This window comes from Octopus bimaculoides, chromosome 8 (assembly GCF_046866305.1).
Source record: "Octopus bimaculoides isolate indiv1 chromosome 8, ASM4686630v1, whole genome shotgun sequence".
In the NCBI taxonomy this organism is placed as follows: domain Eukaryota; kingdom Metazoa; phylum Mollusca; class Cephalopoda; order Octopoda; family Octopodidae; genus Octopus; species Octopus bimaculoides.
The window spans coordinates 4,579,486-4,587,850 of NC_142935.1; positions in this window are offsets into that span (position 1 = coordinate 4,579,486).

Genomic DNA, 8,365 nt, shown 5'->3' on the forward strand with positions numbered 1-8,365 from the left:
TGTGTACATATATATATATATATATAATCATACCCGCATATATATATAAATTTGTGTGTATCCAAGTGTGTGTGTATATATATATATATATATATATATATATATATATGTATATATATATATATACTCATATATGCATTCATATCTAGATATCATTCTATATGTATGTGTTCTTCACTTAAGTTATGCAAATTTAGTCAGAAAACACATACATAAAAATTGAAAGAAGAAGAAATAGTAACAAAAAAAAGAAAAAATTAAAAGCTATGCTCCCCTGACTTTCCCAGAAAGTCTTTCAAGAAGATTCTGTTAAAACCTAAGACAGTAAATCTCAGAATTTGACCGATTCCAATAGAAGTAGATGTTTGGTGGGTGCTTAGAGATATTGATGGTCGGATGGAAAGATAATTTGATAGAGTGTAGTTATCTATCTTTATGATTTGAAGTATAGTATCATTTCTTAAACTAGAATCTACTTTTTTCCTAAAGATCCCAACAGCAAACAGAATTATTGAGGATGTTAGCAAAGCATAAATGTAATTTTGTATCAATAAGAAATGATAATGTTTAAACTTTTTTTTATTGCTTATATCTCTCTTCTTTTCTTCATTTCCACTCCTTCAAAACAATCTACAATACTTCGATAAAATCCATCAATTTTTCTTAAGGAATATACATGCATCTGCATACACACGTGCATCTGCATACACACACGTGCATCTGCATACACAGATGTATATGCATATATATGCATATCAGTGTGTAAGTATAGATATTTTATACATATATATGCATATGTATGTATACTTATATATGCACGCACACATAAATGATATATAGATATATATTCATATATATATATATATATATATATATATATATATATATATATATATATATATATATACATATATATATATATATATATATACACACACACACACGATTATCCATCGTCTGTTATTCATTTGATTATATATATGTATGTATATATTTATGCGTATAAAATAATATAATGTAGAGATGAATGAGATCAAAAATAGTAGAGCAAGAAACAAAGACATCAAGGCAGAAAGAATATAAGATCTTGATTAAATATTCATTGTGTGATTTTTTTTTAAAACTGCAACAAATCAGTTATATATGCATGGAAATTGGGTGTGCGTGTGTGTAATGTTCTGTGATGATGGTGGTGGGGGTGTGCATGCAGTTATGTACACATGTATGCATACTCAGCAATATATTGATATATAAATATCTCTACATATATCTGCATATTAATGTATGTACATATATCTATGTTCACATACCCACAGACATATACAATCAAATGTGTGTGTGTGTACATATATATATATATATATGCATAAACACCATTACATGTAGATAAACATACACATGTATATATATATAATATGCAACCATTCATAGACGCAAACTCAAATTTTGTTTGTGAGTATGTGTGTGTGTGTGTGTGTGTGTGTATTTGTGTGTGAATGTGTGTTTGTATGTGTGTGTGCATGTGGGAGTGTATGTGTGAGTGTGAATGTGTATTTGAGCATGTGTGTGTTTGTATTTGACTCTGTTGCATCACAGCGTGAAATTTCTATATTTTATGCTCCATTACAGAAATTTATATTAATCTTTCCTTTTTCTTTATTTGTTTATATTCATTCATTTATTTATTCATGTAAATGTGCAGGAATATCCAATATTATGATTTTGAATGTTTTCTCTAAATTCCCATTCCCCTAAAGTACACTTTTGCTTCCTCTGCTAACAATCTTTGATGTCTCTCATTCACTGCTATGTATATGTAAGACTTGACGAGACTTTCCAAGACACAAGAAGAGAAATAAGTGGAATATTAAGTATTTGTTGTCTCATCATATTATCTTTCTGTTATCAGCTTTTGAATGAATGTGTAAATGTGAATATTTCCCTTCTTGTTGTTGGCTAACCTCAGCATGCTATTATTATCTAACAAACTTAAGATACAGAGGTAAACACATTGTGAATATTTTTTCTTCTTCTCGTTGGCTAACCTCCATCAAACATCAGCCAGATGCTTTCCTTGTGTCCAGGGTCCAACTTACCAAGACACTCCAGTTCCCTCTGTGTTGTGCTGCATGCAAACAATGAACCAGGCTCTTGTTTCAAGTTCATTCTGTGATGTCCTCAGACCACAAATACCTTTGATGTCCTCTTTCTCTCTTCCCTCAGCACTCCCAGCATGCTAGCTTCCAATAAACTTATGTTACACAGGCAACTCACTGGTAGAGATATGACTATTTCCTTTCCCACTGTTGGGTAATCCCACCTTGTTTTTATCTTTATACTATAAACTTATGAACTGCTGCCATACCATTTGTTTGCTTATATTATGATGGCAGCACATTGCTATATATATATATATACATATATGAATATTTCCTTTGTTGTTGTTGGGTAAAATTAGTGAGTTTGCTGTTATCCATCAAAGCTATGCTTTGGAAGCAGCTCCTGGATGGAAGTGTTTATCTATTCAATTATTTTTTATTTGTTTGATCTGTCTGAAAGAAGAGGCAACACCCTTTCCTTTAACAGCCTTCCACACTCAATGAAACTAACACAATTTTCATTTTCAAATAGCTGTCAGTCCACAACATTTTCTGTCCCTGAAGAGAAAGGTCAGACTCTATCCAGTTATTTATCCTTTTTATGTTGAGAATACAAATTTTGCAGGAGAGACCCCACCCCCAGACATAATAGTAGGACACAAAGGGTTTTAGTTTAGAGCAGTTCATGTTTAAGGAGTGGCTGGCATGGTAATATTTCCTTGATACTTCCTGTAATTTTGTTTTGTGTTATTGTATTAGTGATTAGCATTTTATTTAAGGATATACTCCCTATGTTCTTGTAATATAAGCTACTTAAAGTTTTAAGACTTCCTTTTGAAGGTCCCATTTTAAAGATGATGATATATATATACATATATATATATATATATATATATATATAAAATTAATATAAACAGCTAGGCACAATATAATACCATGAAGGAAGAATTCAATTGTCACTAAATGTGACTAAGAGTGCCAAGACACCTACATTGCTAGAAACAGGAGTAAAATAATCCTTGTGCTGTAGGAAGAGTACAAAATGTATACACACGCTGACAGGGGAAGAAACTGCCCCATCGTCAAATTGAGAATCTCTCAGACTAGTTTCACATATTTCCACATGTTTCATCAGAAGTTTCCCAATTGGCTGGCGTCAGCTAATTCTACCAATCAGCATATATGTATATATCCTATAGCACAAGGAGCATTTTACTCCTATTTCTAGCAATGTAGGTGTCTTGGCATGCTTGCTCACATTTAGTGATGATTGAATTTCATACATATAAATAGAGAGATGTGTGTATATGTATGTATATATATATATATATATATATATATATATATATATATATATATATATATATATATATATATACACACACATATGTCTATACATATGTATGTATGTATGTATACACATACATGCATGCATGTTTTTATATAAGTATATCAAAAATTAGATTTTCATAATATTTTCTAACCTTCTGATAAAATATGTTTGGACAGTATCTATAAATCATTTGGGAATGTGTCAAATGCATTTAGAAATTGGACTGAAATGTATATATTTTCAATGTTTAGAAGATTTACCACACAAATTTAGTAAACGCATGAAATATATACATATTCTTCTTTTATATTCTTACGATGACTTTTATAGAAGCAGTTTTCTTTCTTTAGCTGTTGTTTTTTTTTTATATTCCCATGAATTATGATACATATCCTTCTTAAAGTTTTTGGTAAAATTTTATTGTTGTTTAGTGCCAGGTCAATTGAGATATATTGCTTCATGTTCCTCCAGTTTTTATCTTCAGCAAGTTTGCCCTCCATCCCATCACCTAAATATATCATCTAAAATTCTTGTATGATAGCTGTGAAATAGACTACATAATTGGTCTGTTAGCTCAAACACTGTGAATTCTGTCCTTCACAGAAGCTACATGTTTTCTCTGAGTACATAATTATTCTACATGCCACATGTTACTCAATATTCAAACAATTTTACTTTCACTTGTATCGAACAGTTTGGAATCAATAATGCATTCTCTAAACTAGTTAGAGGCCACCTATGGCCAACAGGATGCTCTGAATTGCATGGCTAATGAGAAATGACCCCAAATTATTTAGTAGTGTGGGCCACCTGATGATCAGCCATGTCTTGTGTTGCTTGCTTCATTTGCTAGAAATAATAGTCAAATCTCCTTTCACTCACACTCTATATTCTCAATCTTTTCTACTATAGACACAAAGCCTGAAAATTTGGGAAGTGGGATAATCGACTGGTATATATTTCATTGACAACGTCCCCATGAGAATGAAAGGTAAAGTTGAGCTCAGCAGAATTTGAACACGGAACATTATGTTGTCTTAATAATGAAATGAAACAAGGGATGTTGCATTTCTAGATCTTTAAAAACGAAAGGATTGTCTCAGTTGAAATGAATATAAGTTTGGTTGATCAGGCTGACCTTGGAAGGATCAATGTTATCAAGAATATCTGGACTCTCAATCTCTCCAGCAACTTCAGACTATAAGCAGAATCACCATCAGCAATCAAGACAATCATCCTTTATGAATATAAAACCTGGATCCTTCCTTGGTCTCCGGCCAAGTCTTCCAAAGATTGTTACACTCAGGTGTTCTGGGTAGCCTTTATTATCATCTGGATATTGAATGTGGCTCTATAGTGACCTCTAGATTACCAATTGTTGGAATATGGCTGCATGTAGCCAAGCATATCTGTAATAGCCAGAGTTGCTGTCCAGTCAGGTCATAATCTGGAATCCAAACCATCAGAGGATAAACCATGGACAGCAAAAATCACAAAGTATTCCAAATTAATATCAAAATATTTTAGCTTCTTTATTTCTATTTTTTGAAAATTTCTATGAATATTAATTCCAGTGTTGTTTTTAAAAAACAATATTTTAGTTAACATTTAATATTCTAAGCAATTAATCAATGATTTCTTCAAATAACTTAGTTATTTTCATTCTCATGCAAGAGTTTGTTCTTCTTTTCAAAAGATTTTAATCAGTGGTTGATTTTACTTCATTTCCATGAATATTAACTCAGCTGATTTCTTCAAACATTCATAATAACCCTAATTCTTCTAAAATCATTTCAACAATGCTTCCTGCCACTATCCAAATACTAAGAAAGAGAAAAATACCATCTAATAAAAATTATCCAATCATAAAACATGTATATATATACATTAACACTTTACTGTGGTTTGAATTTTATTTAGAGGCTACATAAATGTGTTACAGTTTTATGGCTGATCAAGTTGTGCTTCTTAAATGTGACTATGTCTTAAGGCTTCCTAAGGGGCCCAGTTTTCTAAGACTAAAACGCTCAAGTAAATAATTAAGTAGATCGTTACCAGCAATAAATGGTGTAAAAGTGATTGCCAACAGCTTCCAGAATTCTCTCTATATTCTAGAACATAGTATGGCAAACTCTTTTTAAGGGCATATTTGAGCAGAAATGTCTTTATCTTATGAATTAAAAAAATGAAACCATGTTTATACAAAGCCAGAGGAACATTTTGGTTTTGTTTTTAAACATTTCTGGTTGTGGATGAAAGAATTGCTTCACATTTATAAGGATAAAGAAATTAGTGTGTGTATGTGTGTTGTTTGATTCAGCATGTAGTAAAGAGTTAAAACTTTTAGGTAGGTTAACTGGGGGCAATTGTGGACTCAGCTTAAATGTGGCTCCGACCAATCTGCCTGTTTTTTCTCAACAAACAAGCAAAAGTTCTTTGTCACCCCCCCCCCCTTCGAATCAATTATTTATCTAAACTATATTATGTCAATGAATGAGAACCCTACAGTCTCTGTTGTTCCATTTATTTAAGAAGATGGAAAGATTTACTTTATAGAATATCACAGCAGAGGAAACTTTCTGATTTTACCAGATAAAATAATTTCCCATTTTTTATTCATATAAAACTGAGTCTTCTACAAATATGACTTTTCTGCTCCATCGTTCAATAGCGAATGTTATTGTTTGCAAACCAAACATAATGGAATTCAGAAATCTTACCAGCAACATCACAGATTCAATAAAGTCACTGGATCAAATATGGCCTACAGTTTGTTGATCTCTGCTGTGGAATATTGATCTAAGAAATATGGTGTATGGATAATAGGAAGATCATTTAATTCGCAGCTTTCCCTAGAGGTATGACCACCACCAAAGCCAAATCAGGTATAATACTGGGTAAAAGACTTTCCTGACATAGCTGCTCAACAAACTAGAAATAGCCGTCAAATCACTCTCAGAACAGCCTATTGTGTTAAGGAAGGTAAAACATAGTAGATCAAATATTTCTAGTTACAATCTGGGAATTGAAACCACAATCTCCCGATAGTGAATACAACACACCTAACCATGTGAAGACCATGGACCTTCATATAAGTTTATATAGGAATGGTTAATTTAGCAATGGTTTAGAGACAGCAGTTTAGCAATGTTACCTTTTAGTGTCTCTGATATAGCAATGTTTTATGAGAGAGAGAGAGAGAGAGAGAGAGAGAGACGGCTGTATTATAATAGAGATAGAGGGCAATATAGCAATAGCTTGTGGTGGAGACTGCAATATAAAAATGTGATTGATACAGTAATATGACAGAAGACAGCAGTATAATAATGTTCTATGAGAGAGACCCTCCACTGTAAATAGTTTATCACAATTATTATCTATTCCCTACTCAACAATAACCATAACGATACATTATCAATTCTGTTACTGCTCGACCATCAATTGCAAATCCATCAATTCACAGCCTTGTTTATGTCACTTCTTATACTAAATTGTTACCAACATCTATATTTGACATCACAGACCATGTTATCAGTTTATACCCTATGCGAAAGGCTAAGGCAATGACATGGTAGCAGCAGCTGTGGGGTTGCTTGACCTACCTCAAACAATAGCCATGTATCACTTTAAATCATATTTTACTGTCATGAAAATGAACAACATATTAGATAATGCAGTCCAATATACACCTAAAAAGATGGGATGGTCATAACTGGAATGCCATTGTTTAAAGGTATATTTGATTAGAGTTGATCTGGAGTTATAAATGACAACATTGTATTAGCTCCAACACACTTGTGAATGAAGATGGATTCAGTGTTTTACTTACAGAACTCACCAGTGACAGCATCCTGTTCCAAAACTATTATTGCGAACACTTTCTCCACTCCAGTCTTTACAGATTCCGTTTGAATATTTGTTTAATACGAGTGAGATGTTAAAAATGATGGGACGGCCATGGTTGGTATGATTTTGATTTAATATTTAACTGATCATAGATAAGTATGGCTACACAACCATATCCTATGAGATAATTTCCAATAATACCATTTATACCATCACAGGAATAATGTGCCACACCCAACATGAATATTTTAAAACCAACCAATCCCAGTCAGGCTGCTGCAAACACTACTATTATTAATACGGCCAATTATATTCAGCTACTTCCAGCACTAACATAACCATATTACATATAGTATAGCAACCATTTACAGCTAAACATTCCATTATATAACATTAGTCTTTTTCCCAACAATAAGCCCATTCTATCTTAGCCACTCCCATTAGTGCTGCTTTAAATAAAATTACTCTGCTATAGTAGGTTGCTTAAAGCCACCTCTTCTCCCTCATTGTTGTACCAGAAGTGCTTCACCAGTTTTAAATCGTATTTAACCACCTCCCTTGTTTTGCTAATATTTCCTCTTAGCCACCATTTTGAATAATATTAGCTGACAACAACAAATGCAATTTAGCTTTCATGTCACCATGGGGGGGTGTCAAGATTAATAGGCATTTCTTTTTCCCAGGGTGTCAAATAAACAGCAGAGATACATGACAATGCACACATCATCAAGATAACCAGTGGAGATTTTGGCAGAAGTGTGTAATATTGAGCAATAAACCGTTACAAATTTATTTAGCTAATTCAATTTTCTTCAACGAGTGAGGTTTGAGGCTGTAATATAGTTTCTTGTCTCAAGAGACCCATGTAGTCATATCAGACAGCTATTAGCCACAGCGATTAATCCAACAATAATTCTATTTGTTGAATAAAAACTTAAAGTAAATTCTACAGTATGGTGATACAAGGTTCCATGTTGTCTGAACATAAACTTCACATTCCTTTAATTGTTATTTCAGTGTACAGGCTAACTGTGCTGCTGCCATTCTTTGAAATGTAATTCCCTGAATGGAGTCAGCTTGATGCATT